We start from the raw sequence: 17,252 nt of genomic DNA on the forward strand, positions 1-17,252 counted from the left end.
CGATACTGGAGATATACACACCTGTGTCACCTCAAGACCCAATACCTCCCCTGAGGAGCCTCTTGTTGGTTATAGAGCAGGAGAGAAGAGTTTAGCCTTGGCCAGGAGGAGGGGAGGGGCAGTGATTTGGCCACCACTGCCGACCCTGCCATCGGGAGAGCGTAGCGGTTCAGGGTCGAAACACCCGACGAACGATGGTTACCGCCTGAAGATATTTAGCACAAAAGACTTAGCCTAAAAGACGACGACTAAAAGACTAAGACTAATCCCAAAATATTTAGATATTTAGTCGACTAAGACTAGACTAGACTAAAACAATTTCAGAAGACTAAGACAGGACTAAGACTAAATGGTGTGTTATTCAAAAGATTAAGACTAAGACTAAATCAAAATTTGCGGAAAGAAATAATACTGTTTTCAATCAGTCTTTCATCGGCAGCCGCTTCTATTCATCTTCTCAGTCTCCTCTCTTCTCCAGGTGTCTATCCTAAATCACGTCGTTCACACTTCTGTTAGATCCCCGTCCTCCTTGACCCCTTCTCCTATAACTGCGTGCGTGTGTGCATGTGTGCACATGTGTGTGTAGCAGCCTAGAAGAGGCATTTCGAACTAAGCTGCTAAAATCCCAGCCTCTCGTGACTGCAGTCTCATAACGTTATGGACGTGTACTCGACAGAATACCTGACCACTGTGACTAATCTAAAAACTAAGGAAAGCCTTGAATATGTACAGACTGATTCACAATACAGAAAGGCTGCCATAGGCAGACCTGGCTTCCAAAAGAAGACGGACTTTGTCTGTGCACCCACTCAAAATGTGATGGAAACTGTAGTTACTGAGTTACTGTAGGCCTACGACACTTCTTAACTGCGATATTAAGACATCAGAGACACAAACTTCCCACAGATTACTAACACCCAAAGAGAGTTTAAAAACATGTCCAGGACAAATTCATATCTGCTTGGTGAAGTACAACAATGTGCAAACAAAACAGCAAGATTTTTATTTGTGGCAGAAGAAGGATCATTATGAGAATTTACACTACCACTATCTGTACCGATTTGACCTCGGACATAGAACTATACTTGAACAGAGCAACCACAATACACTTTTGAACAAGTGTTTTTATAAAAAGTGACTGCAAAATCCTCAAAACAATACTCGCAAAAAGCTTTACACCAAGCTACCCCTGCCTAGATGTGTAATATGCATAACTATTTCAAAATGAACACGTGTTTTTTGTAAGCGAGTTTTTCCAAGTTGAAATCTCACAAGTTGCTCTGTTTACACATTTAAGTATTCCCTTTATTTGTATATAGGCCTAGATTTCTTTGTTTTTGATTGTGTTTACTTTACACTTGCTTTTGCAATATGAACGTGTGCTTTCTCATGCCAATAAAGCTCCTTTGAATTCAGTTGAACAGAATTCAATTCAACTGAGAAAGAGACTGTACAGGAGCACATTTATTGAAGGAGAGGCAACGCTTTGGTCATTGATGACAGAAACGTTGCCTCTCCTTCTATAAATGTGCTTCTGTACCGTGCAGTTTGGCAGTGTGCGGCCATATTCTTGTTCAACTTGTTTGCCTACGCACCTGCTCTTCAGCTTTAATTCTAGGTGTGCGAAGGTGAGAGAGAGAGAGAGAGAGAGAGAGAGAGAGAGAGAGAGAGAGAGAGAGAGAGATATATATATATATATAGAGAGAGAGAGAGAGAGAGAGAGATGTACAAAATATAGATGGTGGGAAAACATTGGTTTCTATGCTGCAGAAATTAAGCTTTTTTTGCCCTTGTATGGGTGTCGCCATCATTGTTTTAATGGTACCCAAGGAATGCTATTGGCTGCCAACGGTCACGTGCAACTGCAGGGATACATGGACATTGTCTTGAGCTTGCCGAAAATAAAGCACACAAAGAAGAAGCATCACAAGCCTATGATCACAAGCATAGCATGAACTGCTTTAAAATCAATTATAACATAAATTGGACCATATTTTCACAAAACGCATATCATGGTGATTGAAACGAGGCTTTAAATTAGCGACAGGAACCATAAAGTATTTATGACAAAGAAAATCAAAAGTTCGGGGGAAATTAATGGAATCCTATGGAGAACATGTTGCTTTTGGTACCAGATCTGAACAGCGCAACTAGCGGCCAATCATAGTAACTTTTAGTTCTGTGTTTGCTTCATTTTAAATCCGGACAACTGGCCCCCTGAGAGCGAGAGAGAGTGTCACTGTCCATGGTGCTGACTGGATGTTTGTAGAAAAGTACAATGTGCAGCTCTTTTTCTTTTCTTTTTTATAATTGTTTTTTGTGGTGAGTGTCACGAGTGGATCGGTAGGAAAGCCTATGTTGAATACAAACACTTTAATAGCAAGAGCCGATCAACACATAGGTCAATGAGGCATAATGCAGTCTACTGAAAGGCAGAAAACCTAGATTCATTCATGCACATGACTACACACACACACACACACACACACACACACACACACACACACACACACACACACACACACACACACACACACACACACACACACACACACACACACACACACACACACACACACACCATGGGTTTGGTGAAACAGTGACAGGGCAATACATCACGGCTAGTGAGCCTGTCACATGGGGTTAATAGACTCGTCCTATCTTTCACACACCCAGCCTTCATCTTTGTACCCCTCGTCATCATCATCATCATCATCATCATCACCATCACCATCATCACCATCATCCTCACTTATCACAGCTGCATATCATCTGCCATGATCACAGAACCCGGGACGAGGCTGGAACGGAACCATTTGTTTTGGACGTTTGCACCCAAATGAGCTTCATCTCAATGCACTGCTGCAAGTTCTCAACCAGAACATGTGGCTGTTTTCCTGTCAGATCCACCTTGACCGTTATCAGTGTGTCAGCTCACCTCCAGAATTCTAAGCATAGTGGCCTCTTGCTTCAAGATTTACGAGGAGAAACGTTCAAAGTTATACCGAACTTAGTGAACTATACTGTATAAGTCATAATGGTTGACTTTAGAACCTTTTAGAGGAAGATTCACCCTTGAAAATTGAAAGGAATCACATTGCGCACTACAACTAGGGCATTCGTGATTATTTTTCATATTCAGGATTATTTATTATATTTGCGATTATCGTCAATTATCCAATTTAATTTAAAAAAGTAGTCGGTAGTGACAATAAAACCATTCTTAAACCTCGCGTCAACACTTGCATTCTTGAATTACGCATGTTCGTCCCCGTGAACGCTGAATGCTCGTCCTCAGTCAATCAACAGCAGCACGCACTGCAGTCACACAGGCAGGCAGGCAACTATAAACATGCTTAAAAAGTGTGTTTCAACCGATCAATTACTTTTTCCAGACGGTCGTAACTACAGACACATGTACCATACACATCCCGGGATTAAATTCCTTTTGATACGATACAGAAAAAGCCTTTGACTTTCGTTTCAACACAGAGGACTGGAGTGGAGTCAATACTGCAGCTTAGCTTAGCGCTGCTACTCTGCTGTGGAGGGGCCGGGAATGATGAGGATCACACACAGACGGTGACTAGACTAGAGTATAGATGTTGGATCGTGATAAACATTGTCGGCTATTGTCGCTATTTTCAGTTGTCGGCTATTTTTGCAGTTTTCGGCTATTTTACACACGTTGTGAGCTTGTATATCGGTTATTTTCAAATAGCTATGGTATATAAAAAAAGGAAATGTACTTAATAGTTACTTTACACCACTGAACTGATGTTCAAAAAGCAATTAAATTGCTCTTCTTCTTCATTAAGTATTATCAAAGCTCATAGGCTACTATCATAGTGGCATAAAATAAAATAAATATATAAAAGAAAAAAGACAATATAGGCCTATTCGTCAATCTTAATTATTTGTCTGACAATTAATCGTCTCCAGAAATTCCTAATCGTGACAGCCCTATATACAACACACACAAAGGACGATTAATAGGATAATCCATGAATCAATCGACAGAAAATGTCTAAAATATAAGTAGTGCAGAACCCTGTAAAGCAGTAGTAATATGTATTCTCAGTTTTTCATACCACAGAATAATTGTGTTATTTACCAACCAGGCACGATTGTCAAGTCTGTCTGCCCTCTCTGCCGTGAACGCCGAAGATCTCTATGTTGATTTCCAGAGATGAACTTGGGGGCACAGGAAGTATTTATTTTGTTGTTTATGTTGATATTTGAATATAGGAATTTGTAACTGAACTGACTGAACAGATTTATTCAGGAAGTGGCCTAGTTGATTTTGTTCACCAAAAAGAACTATGTTTAAACAAATTGGTCATGACCGACACAACACTATACTTTCCTCCTTGATTTCCTTTGTGCAGTAGTGCCATGTTCCATGCCGGTGTTGTGTTGCAAAAATAAAAGTAAACGTTCTACAAGCATGTTGTTGGCTTGTAGATTGTGTCAGGATCCGCTGTGATATTGTTTCCTGTTTTCTGTGGTGTTCTTAGTATTACTTCCCTAGTGTTTCCAGTTGCCTTTGTAGCTGTCGTCTGTCTTGTTTCACCTACCCTGTGATTGCTCATTTGATATCACCTGTGTCCAGTTTGCTCCAGCCAATCTCTGGGTTGATTGTCTTTGAGTGTTTCAGAATGATCCTCCGTTTCTGCCACATGTGTTTGTTGTCAGTTTTGCCACCCTGTCTGTTGAGAGGAACGGGTGAATAAACACGCACTGCCTTTGGGTCGAGCCCCATAGATATATATATATATATTGTCTGCCCCATCTGTAGTAACTCTGAGGACCCCCTGTTGAAGACCCCTGTTGAAACATGTCTTTGGAAACAAATCATTGAATCTCCTTTGCAGGCTCTTCAAACAAAGTGTGAATGCTTTGTCTTTGTTCTTCTATGTCACTTGCAGACAAAACTGTCATTGGAAGTTGGGAGAGTGTTTTTTGCAGGTCTTTCAGTCCGAGTATGTATCAAAAAAGCAACTGGGTTAAGCACCGTTGGTCCGACCAGTTCACCAGTGTCGGCAGGTTAGCATTTCACCAGGTTAGTATTCACCAGCATTAGTTATACTGAGGTTATGGTTAGGGTTAAGGTTAGGTTTAGGTGTATATCCGTCAGCCAATCACAAGTGTCCGCTGCCTTAACCCAGTTGCCTTTTTGATACACTCAGACTTAAAGGCCTGCAAAAAACACTCTCCTGTTGGAAGTTAGACAGGCTAGGCTACATTAGTGGACATTTTTTAAACCCCTTAAAGACTCATCTAATTTCTAGAAAATGGCTTTTAGATTAATGGTAAATGGTGCATTTATATAGCACTTTATCCAAAGCACATTACATAGATTGTGCATTACAATCACCCATTCCTACACTGATGGCGGAGGAAACCATGCAAGGCACCAACCTGCACAAAGGGAGCAATTAGCCCCCAATGGAATGGACGACTAGAATCTTTGTTCATTCTTAAATTATATTTGTATTGCTCCTTCAATGTTCATATTGTTTGATTGAACCAGCTAGATTTTTCTGTTCTGCCACACTTTGCTTGTCTGTGTTTTTTAAGTCTGTACAGCACGTAATGAACTTGTTTTTGAAAAGTGTTGTGCAAATAAAGTGTATCATTCCTTATTGTTATCTTACATTAATTAAACTAATTGAATAATTAATTGAATAATCACAAAAAGATAGATCGATTATGAAATCAATTGTTAATTCCTGTACTAGATTCTACATTCTGCTGATACTGTACCAACCCGGCCTCCACCTCCGCTGTCAGTGAAGTGATGTGCTTGGTTGGTCTAGTCGAGTCATTACGGTTACATCACAAACCGTTACGGCGAGATGATGCGTATCATCGCTCAGGCCATCCAGCCAAAGTGTCCTTGAGCAAAGGCATTGAACACCCAGCCGTTCACCCAGTGCAAGTCACTCTAGATGAGAACACCAGCTCAACTCCTCAGAGGTCAACATGTAAATACACAAGGCTCACATAATAAGCCCTTTCATATCCTCGTGTGATTACGTGTGAGCAAGTGAACTGCTATTACAAGAGCCACGCACGCACACATGCACACCGAACGCACGCGCACACACACACGCACGCACACACACGCACACACGCACACACACACACACACACACACACACACACACACACACACACACTTATCGAGGCGCGGCAATTACACACGGACCCATGTCTGAATCTGCACCGACACTTACTATTAAATCCACTTTAACTACTTTAACTTTTGAGCTGCCATGCAGAACTACAATTTGGCAAGGGCGGCAAGTTAGGACGGCCTCCCTTAAAGGTTAAAGCCTGCTCTGTTATTCTACATCAGGGGCTCTATTATGATCCAGGTCTTATGCCTTATGCCTTAACTTCTTTGCCTTTTTTTTTTTTACTATTTTGAAAAACATTTTTAAATACTTCAAATGCTGATCTACATCTGCACGTTGTGAGCTTGCAGATCAGCTATTTGAAATATTAAAAAGAATATGTCTATATAGTAAAAAATCAAACCTTGGTTCGAAGTGGAGCCGTGAAATTGAGCACTTCCAGATCTATGTTTTTGATTCTATGTGTTCCCCCCTGTGTGTGTGTGTGCATGTGTGTGCCTGGCCTGAAAACAGCGCCCCTCCCTTAACATGTGTGGTCATAAAAGGTACTGTTCGAACTCAACGGGACAGTTCTCACTGGTGAGACAGGACACACATTGCCACTCAGAGGGAGCCCATGTGCTCTGCACACGGCTCCAAAAAAGGCAAAGAAGTTAAGGCATAAGGCATAAGACCTGGATCATAATAGAGCCCCTGGTCTCTTGACAGTTTGCAGCAGCCTGGAAAGGGAACTTGCTTGGTTGGCGGCAGAGCGTGACTGCCACCTTTTGGAGAACTAGTGTAGCTGTGACAGATAGATACATCAGTGATTCTCAAACTTTTGTGTGTGGAGGACCCCCAAATTGACACTTATTAGCCCACGGACCCCCATTTGAAAACATGTGCCAGGGACCCCCATAAGAGAAGACGCAGCTTAACATGCATTGGGTTATGGACCTCCATTTAATGGCATTTCTATCTCTGAGGCCCCAATTTATACCCTGACAGTGTACAAATGGAACCAAATGGACCCGTACACTCTCCGAGTTACAGACCCATAAGGGTCCCATTTGGTTTCTAACTATAATTTAGCTGGGGACCCCCTGGAACTCCCTCAAGGACCCCTGGGGACCCCACTTTGAGAACCAATGCTGTACATATCCTGTGCATACCTACCCGCATGGATGGATTGCCTAATGTGATTACTGTACATAGATATACTGTACAGTTCACACAAGATATTGCTTTGGCTGCTGCTGCTGCTGCACTGGAGCGACAAATGGCCAGCCTTTTGAGCAGGAGCGCATGCACGTGCGTACGTACGTGTGAGAGTGCATCTGCCTCGGCGTATCTATCAAAAACAACCCTTCACACCAAAAGCTTACAAAAGCTGCCAACTAACAGCGGGAATTTACATTAGAATGACCCTGGATGCATAGCAATGGTCCACTGTCCACCCTGCTAAATGCTGTGGTGTATCAGATATGTAACCACTTGAACCGTCAATACTTAATAAACTTGACCTTTCACGCTGTACTTAGTGTGCTTTTTTCCCCCTCTACACAAAAACCTCTTTGCCGAAAATAGTTGATCTACAAGCTCACAACACCTCGCAGTCGCAGCGCGAGGTGTTGTGAGCTTGTAGATCTGCTATTTTTGGCTAAAGTTCTCAGAATATGGACACTAGTTCAAGTGGTTAATATAAAAGAGAAAAAAGGTTTCTATCACACAAAGATTTGAAGGACCCCCTGTAGTAACTCTGAGGACCCCCTAGGGGTCCCGGACCCCCTGCTGAAGACCCCGCATTTTAACAACTAACAATTTTCAGATTGAAGCTTTACTAGAGTCAACAGAAAAGGCCTGCCTCTTGTCCCAATGATGAGGCTTCTATGTGGAGAGTGACTGCCATCTTTTGGAGTACTTGTGGAACTGTTATGGATGGTACTTATTAAACATCTATTCATTTCAGAATCAAAAACAGCAAATGAAGAAGGAGAAGTAGCACCACAATCACGCCTGCAGACATGAATGCATGAGCTTTGCATATTCCTTACTCCTGCATGCACATGTCATGGACACAGCGCTTATTGTCACTCAGTTAACACACTTACAAACTCAAAAGACCATAATGGAAATAAGCTCTTGAGCATTATTGTGCAGGGCTCGCTGAAGGCGAGACCAGTATGTTATACCAAAACTTTATAGGTCAAGTTTATTCTCCTAAATACAAAGGCGGGGCCTTTAGCCAATGAGGAGCAGGCTCGAGACCAGTATGTTATATCAGTATGTTATACCAAAACTTTATAGACCAAGGTTATTCTCCTCAAAAAAATGACTGACATTAAAGGCACTTAGCCAATGAGGAGCAGCCAAAGGGTAGATATTTGTGCCCATACATGGTGTTCCATGCAAGCCCACACTGTTTCGTAGGAACAGTGTTTCTAGTTATTATAAGTTTTGTATCCTTTTGACATAAGAAATATGTGTTCATTAATACATTATGTATTTCGTTAACTCTTATCCTGCCAGATTATTTATTTATTTATTGGGTCTGGTGCCATCAAAAAGCGGCTTACCTTTGCAACGTTATAGCAGATTGATAGACTTTTTTTTTTCTTTTTTTTGAAGTGCCTAGTCTGCGCTTTCGCTTTTCGCCCAGCAGAGGGCGGCGTCATGCAAGAATTAATGTGAATTGGCTGTTCTGGCATACCGTACATTCAGAGCACTCTGGCCATAGAGACTCTCAGAGCCAGAGAAATCAACACGGAAGAGAATTGGTCTCCGTTGATGTTAACGCATAATGGATTTTTATGACCAACACTGCTCGCGATGTGATTACAGTACACGGCGGCGCGACCCCTCATCAGCTTAAGGACATCAACAAGGTAAACGAACGAGCGCCGTATTGGCGCGCCTCACTCTCTAGAATTGGGGCGAACAGGAACGTCCAAAGCAGTATAAGAGTTAATAACAATGTCAATATATCTATCAATGCCAACACTACTGTCCCGGCCCAAGCAGCCAGATAACACAAGTGGCTGCCATTTTCCTATTCCACTGCGTTTCCGAATTGTACAGTGGGTGACATGATGACGGATGGCTTTAATAGACCCAGTCAGATTCAAACTCCTGCTAACACAGTTAGCTCACCCACCTGTTTGTTTGAGTGGCAAGATTTAAGAGTGCTATCAGAAGAAGTGAAAGAATGTGTTATTTAGAAGTGGGATAACATAAGCTATGTTTCGGCTCTGAAAGTAACTTCTACAATGCAGTATCTGAAAGTACTTCTACAATGCAGTATTGAAACTTTTACTTAGTAGAAAATGTGGGTACTTTTTCCACCACTGCATATATGAGTTGTAACCAATATTACAATATTGTATGGGGGGGGGGGGGGGGGGGCTTACACTGTCAACTTTTATAGTACTTGTAGCCTATTCATGTACAGTACAGTATATACACCACGGGCGCTGTCTTGCCTTTTGCCTAACCTTCTAATAATTAGGCATTCTTATTATTTTGAAAATCATTTTAAAATAGTGAAAATATAGTCACTCACAAAAAAGTAAATAAGCTATTTTCACTGTTTTAAAATGATTTTCAATATAATGAAAAATGCCAAATAAAACGAGGCATAAGGGATACTGCGCTGCCCAAGATAGGGCCCTACATACACACAGGAAGGAAAACATTATGTCAGTCTCCGGGCCTTTCAGTCTGGCAGAGATAATGATTGTATATTGATCTCCATTGCCCCCTTTAATGCCCCCATATGTCAGTTTAGCACCTAGGCACCAATTGCTTTAGAGCTGCATCAATACTGCACACACTGACACTGAACTAGTCACAGAGAGAGAGAGAGAGAGAGAGAGAGAGAGAGAGAGAGAGAGAGAGAGAGAGAGAGAGAGAGAGAGAGCAGTGAGAGTGAGGTGCCGGCTACACAGAGCTGGATATTTCTGAAGCTAGACATTTCTTGGTGCGGTTGGGGCTTGCAGCCACACAAAGCTTGATATTTCGGCCACAAAACTGGATTATTTTAGACCTAGATATCTTTGTCGTGTGGACCTAGATATTTTTCTATGTGGATATCTGAACCGGGATACATGAAATATCAAGCTCCGTCTGGCCTAGGCCTGAGAGATGAAGTGGAAACTGAGCTACACTTCCTAACCACCTGCCCACTGTACCAAGACACATACTTCCCACAGATCATAAACCACCCAAGGAGAGTTTGAAAACATGACCAATGATAAAAAAAAAAAAAATGACCAATGATAAATTAAAATAAAAACTCCCTTATCTGCTGGGTAAAGTACAACAAAGTGCAAACACAGCAGCAAGATGTGAGCTGCTGTGATAGGAGAAGGATATCAAATGGAACACAACCACCTTAAAGACTACTGATCATTTTGTATCATATCCCTGCACTGCCTGCAACCTTGATACATGAAAACTGTTATACAACATATTTTGTTCTGATTGTATTGTATTATATTGTGTACACCTCTGCTTTGGCAATGTAAATGCATGTTTTCTCATGCCATTAAAGCCCATTGAATTGAGAGAGAGAGAGCGTGCGTGCGTGCATGCGAGCGAGCGTGCGTGCGTGCGTGCGTGTGTGTGTGTGTGTGTGTCAGGGACGCCTAACTTTGTCACCACCGGTAGGGGGAGACAGTTTTCGGGCTTCACGTGCCACATGGTTAACTGCAGGGCTTTCAAGCATTAATAGGCTACTGTACATTCACATCATAAATTAAAATAATTTGAGAAAATCATAGCAAAACATACAGATGATGCACAGACAGACAGCCTGCCTGCCAGGTAGACACACATCAAATCAAATCTCAACAAACTACACTGACCGGCGTGCTTCTGATTCTGAAGTTGAACCCACATAATAGCAACCAATGCTAGCCATATCTCATCTTAAAATGATAACATTAATTCAATTGGCACGGCGGCCAGGCAGGTAATACTGTATACCAGTAAGACTCCCTAATCGGGAGATAAGCGACCGTTGGTCGCTTATCTCCACAAATAGGCCAAAAGTTTGTTTTACCAATTATCAAGACATACGGGCAGTTGACAGTTTGCCATGGTTACTCATTGAAGTTGAATCTCCATATATGGAGATAACCTACGCATCACACTAAGTCTGACCTCACCAGCCCATATTTGGGCATGAGCAACTTATGTCTCCATATATGGAGATATGATGACATCACACAGTCCTCAGCCGATGATGTGGCATGATGTCATACAATACACAAACGAGCCCTACAGTATAAAGGGGCAATTCTTGCCAGGAAAGAAGCATTTCTTCGACTCAGACCTTATCGCCAGGGTTGGCTTATAGCAGCTGTCGGTAGGACCATATACAGAGATGGGCGAAAATACATTGAAAAGTATTTTGATACAAAATACAAATACTGGGTCAAAAAATGTATCAAAATACAAAATATAAATACAGGCCAGAGAAATGTATTTGAGATACAAATGCGTATTTTGTATTTTGAAAATACATAAATACATTTAAAAAAATAGAATTTTATAGATTGATTGCAAGTATTACATTAATTGCCTGTCAGAATATCTAAGAATAAATTGACCATATATGCATTTCTGGTCCACGTTACACTGATAAAAACCTAGATGCGCGTGCAGGTCGGTACCAAATGAGCCAATGAAACCAGCGCTCCCCAAAACAACAGGTTTGGGGATTGTTGGGAATTGATTTGATACAGTCACCTATGCATTTAGTCTCAATGTTTGTAAACAAGAAACGGGTCTATACTATGGTGTTTGTCTTGAGCAGGCAGCCTAAATGTTTACCACTTTGTGTCAGTGTGTGAGAGCGCAGGCCAGAGTTACTGTTATCTTCGAAAGGAACTATGGCATGAGATTGAATGCACAATGCAAAACTGCTCTACCGGCCTTATAATAAAAACTACGCTCTGTCGAGGTGCCAACTTGCGTCTGGTGCAAAAGTAGGCCATGTATGGCCTACTTGTGCATCAGCAGAGCGCGCCATGAGGTGCTCTCACCACTGGCACCACTGGCGATGCCAGTGATATCACCACTGACATCACCCGGAATGCTGGTCCCTCATTGGCTGTTAATTATGACAGTGCCAGAAATGCTGGTCCCTGATTAGGCTACGGGCTTAAACACACACAGCTACCTACCTACTTACATACCGTACATATGCAGATGAACACAGTACTTGCACGCTCTGCTGGCACAAGTAATTCGTAATTGTAATCAATAACGCATGTTACATTTGAAACAAATCAAAGTTAAGTGCCATGGCTGTATCACACACACACACACACACACCTTAGTCGGGGGCGTTAGGGAGATAACATGGCCATTTCGTGCTATATTAGTCTAAAAGCGCCACATTTTGCACAGATGTAGCCCAGGGCATGCTATAATAATTTAGCTAGGGCGCCAGAGTCGGCGACCTTCGGGGTCATGTTGGGCTCCCATCGACTTTCTATACAGGAGGAAAAAATACCCAGAAAAACTTTAAGTAGGATGTGAGAGGTCTAACTAGGGGGTTGTCATGATGCTGAATCCATTGCAAGCATTTGTTTTGCACAAATAAACATTCCTTGGGCTATAAATGCCCCCAGAAAATGATTTTTTTAGTGATGAAAAGTGATGAGTCATCACTTTTGTGATGACTCATGAGTCATCACTTTTAACCGTTTTGTGGGCATTTTCTGGGGCCATTTATTTTTTTTGCCAAAAAAATGCTTGCAATGGATTCAGCATCATGACAAACCCCTAGTTAGACCCCTCACATCCTACTTAAAGCAGATTTTTTTCTGGGTATTTTCCTCCTGTATAGAAAGTCGATGGGAGCCCGACTTGACTTGTCCGCTGTGGCGACCCCGAAGGTCGCCGACTCAGGCGCCCTTGCCAAATCATTAGAGCATGCCCTGGGCTACATCTGTGCAAAATGTGGTGCTTTTAGACTAATATAGCACAAAATATCCCTAACGGCCCCGACTACCTGAACTGCCACAAGAGTTTACCCTTGTGAATGTTTAAAATGTGTCCATTTGAGAATAAAATACAAATTAAAATGTATTTTGTATTTCAAATACAGAAAATACTAGACCTGAAAGTATTTTGATACAAATTACATCCAAATTTTCCTATCGCAGCCAAATACAAATTACAAAATACAAAAAAGTATTTCAAATACGTATTTCAAATACATGTATTTCAAATACTGCCCATCTCTGACCATATATGGATTCTGTTAGTGTGGATCTCCTAACAGGGCATCATCTGGGATACAATCCCTTTTATGCCCATATATGGAGATCCCTAACATAATCCCTTTCATGCCCATATATGGAGATCCCTAACAGAATCCCTTTTATGCCCATATATGGAGATCCCTAACAGCATCCCTTTTATGCCCATATATGGAGATCACTAACAGCTAACAGAATCCCTTTTATGCCCATATATGGAGATCCCTAACAGAATCCCTTTTATGCCCATATATGGAGATCCCTAACAGAATCCCTTTTATGCCCATATATGGAGATCCCTAACAGCATCCCTTTTATGCCCATATATGGAGATCACTAACAGAATCCCTTTTATGCCCATATATGGAGATCCCTAACAGAATCCCTTTTATGCCCAGTTGGTTGCTAGGGTAAAAAAACATGGTTGCTATGGTAAACAGTTGGTTGCTAGGGTAAACAGTTGGTTGCTAGGGTAAAACCATGGTTGCTAAGGTGGTTGCTAACATACACTAACAGACCAGCAACAACAGACTGTTGCCACAGCAACGTACACAAAGGTTTGTGTACACATGTGGTGTGATGTCATACTGAAGATATATGACATCACACCGTACACAAACAAAGGTGTGACGTGTGACGTGTGACGGACGGACGGACGGACGGACGGACGGACGGACGGACGGACGGACGGACGGACGGTGGAGGTTTTCATAGTAAACTGCTCCCTGACGGTCGCAATAAAAGATTAAGCTGGCTTAAAAGTCATAACTCACCAACAGATTCAGTCACCACCAACAGTCCAACGTCCAAACAACATCATAATCCTGATTACAGTTTATCCATTGTCCAGAGTTTTTAATTAGTTGTAATTAAAGCCATGGAAACTTTAAATTATTAGTATATGACAGTCTTGTATCAAGGCTACAAATTACAAAATGCATCCTAAAGTTGGACAATCTGATTTGACCAATTCAACATGTTATTTTGTGTTTCAGGAACAGAACAGGAACACTGCTGAGCAAGAACAGTGTTGCCAGATTACATGTGAGAGAAACAAGCAACCAGGTCTTCTTCTTCTTCTTTCGAGTTTTATGGCGGTTGGCAACCCTTGGAGGGTGCATTACCGCCACCAACTGGACTGTAGTGTAAACTTGACTCTTTGTTGTAGTAAATTATTTCTACTTAAAAGTTCACTAATTTATTTAAAAATCCACCCAACATGATCCCCCTCTAAGAATATAGTCCATTCCCCGTGTCCATTCCTACAACACCCCAGCCCCTAAGGCCTGAGGTGGCATGAACCCTTCCCTTAGCATAGTAGGCCTATCCAAGTCCTCTCCAGTGACATCCAGAACATCTAGGAATCGCCTAGCCGCTTTCAGCACCATTTTGATCCTTTCTGATTTTGACTGAATTTCCACTGCACAATTAATGACCATAGAAATGAACGCCAAGAACCGTGTCTTATCCATACAGATGTTTGTCTCTGTGACCTTGCTTTTCTCTGCTTCTTGCTGTACTTCCAGATCGCTGTTCCTGTTTGTGTTGTTCCTCTCCACTCTTTTTGCCGCTTCAGCGTATGATAAACCCTTCTTCTCTGCCCGAATTCTGCACACCTTCTTCTCCTTTTCTCTCCTCGGACACTGGGCTGATCCCGCATAATGCTCCCCATCACAATGGATACACCTGGCTTTTTCTTGCTTTTCCTCGCAGTCCCCCTTGCATTTTTCTTCCCCACACCTCCCACATCTCCTTTTTTCCCTGCAGACTGACGCTACATGCCCGTATAATTAGCAACAAAAGCACCTTAGTGGTGCGCTTTCATAGGGCCTGACACGATAACATAGGTAATCTAAGAACACTCTCTGTGGTACAACCTTCCCTAAAAACGTCAAACAAATTGATGTGCTCTCCTCCCGTTTCCCGTCTTTAAACCTAGTCAATCTTTTTGCACTACACACTTCCTCAGCAAGCTCCACAAATGCCTCTGGCTTCACGCGCAGTGGCACTCCACTTACTACTCCCTTGCAGTACTGTCTGACTCCAAGCCGAAAGACCTCCACTGGGCACTCCCCAAACTTGTATATATTCATGGCCCTCAATGACTTTATGGGTCCTACTTGCTTCACAAGAAACTTTCCTACTGCATGTTGGTCACTGAAAATGCCGTCAGCTTTACCCTCTGCTCTCATTCCATAGAAATACTTCTCTTCCTGCTCATCGCTTTCAGAACTTGTTCTGTTTCCTTCCTTCTTCCTTTTCTTTTGATTTATTGATCTATTCTCATCCCCTTCGCAATCTTCCTCTGCCGATTCCATCTCAGTCCCAAACTTTTCGCCTTGGCTCGCTCGAAAACCGCACGTCGACATCCCACCGACCCTTCCTGCTGTCTGGCAGCCAAAAGCAACCAGGTCTATGAATACATTCCCAAATGTATCGCTTAACAAGCAAGACCTAGCAACACTGCTAAGAACAGTGTTGCCAGGTTATATGCGAGTGAAAGAAGCAACCAGGTCTATGAATACATGCCAAAATGTATCGCTGAACAAGCAATACCTGGCAACACTGCCTACAGTGATGTTAGACTTGATAGTGGTGTGTGTGTGTGAGAGAGAGAGAGAGAGAGAGAGAGAGAGAGAGAGAGAGAGAGAGAGAGAGAGAGAGAGAGAGAGAGAGAGTGTGTGTGTGTGTGTGTGTGTGTGTGTGTGTGTGTGTGTGTGTGTGTGTGTGTGTGTGCTCCCAGTGCTAAGGCATGACTGCTGCATGAATGCTGTGGTAGTATTCTGTCACAATACACAAACCATGAGGGATAGCATTATTAAGTTTAACTTATACTTCATTTGGTTCATTTCATCTAATTTCAAAATCAGCTATTTTAAGCAAGCGGCACCGTTATAGCGATGGAATGGCTTTAGGCTACTGATGACTCAGGTACAGGACTAAATCTGATGTATATATTTTATTCGCATTTCATACTTTGTGAGGTGTGCACTCCACGACTCAGGAAAATTTGCATTTGCAGATCGGCTGTTTTTGAATAATTGAAGTATAAAATATGGTTAAAATGGATAACTGTTACTCATTTTGCCGAGGACCACCTGGAACGGCTTGAAGGACCCCCTTTGTGGCAACAGAAAGAACAGGTTTGGTTATTTATGTACATTGAAATACAAAAATAAAACCCTACAGAGAGTTTACAGAGAGAAAGCTAGAGAAGTTACATACAGCCTACTGTATACATCTAATATCAGCCAAACACGAGAAAGGCAAGATGACCTAGTTTGATCTACAATTTAAGTAGCCTACAGCTGAGTATCACCTCACATGAGTGAGTTTAATTACGAAGATGAAAACATGGATAGGCCTACAACAGATCAGGTTACTTTTTTATGTATGTATGTATGTATGTATGTATGTATGTATGTATGTATATGGTCAATATTGACAATAAATGCTAAACTTTACACCGGATAAATTCAATATTGGTTCCGAACTTCCGACGCTGTACCCATTTGACCCACCTGTCCCTATTATGCTAATTTTAGTCAGAACACTCACGTCAAAGTAGATTTAACCATTTATTGCAACAAACGGAACACAGTTAAAGGGCTCCGTGTTCGGAGATGTGCCCTGAATTTTGTTCAAGCAGCTGCTATGCAAAATCAGGGAACGCTAAGCAATCCCCATAGGGATACAATAGCAGTACATTAGCAATACATTGACATATTAGCTTGAATCAGCAGACATACAATTACAAGTATTTGTGCCTATAAGTCAGACTCTATTCAAATGGTGGAGGCTGGGGTGGAGGAGGCAGAGCAGAGCAGAGCAATAGTGAATGCAAAGCATATTTAAAGGAGCCTCC

The sequence above is a fragment of the Nannobrachium achirus genome, assembly GCF_963921795.1.
Source record: "Nannobrachium achirus genome assembly, chromosome: 8".
Taxonomy (NCBI): Eukaryota; Metazoa; Chordata; class Actinopteri; order Myctophiformes; family Myctophidae; genus Nannobrachium; species Nannobrachium achirus.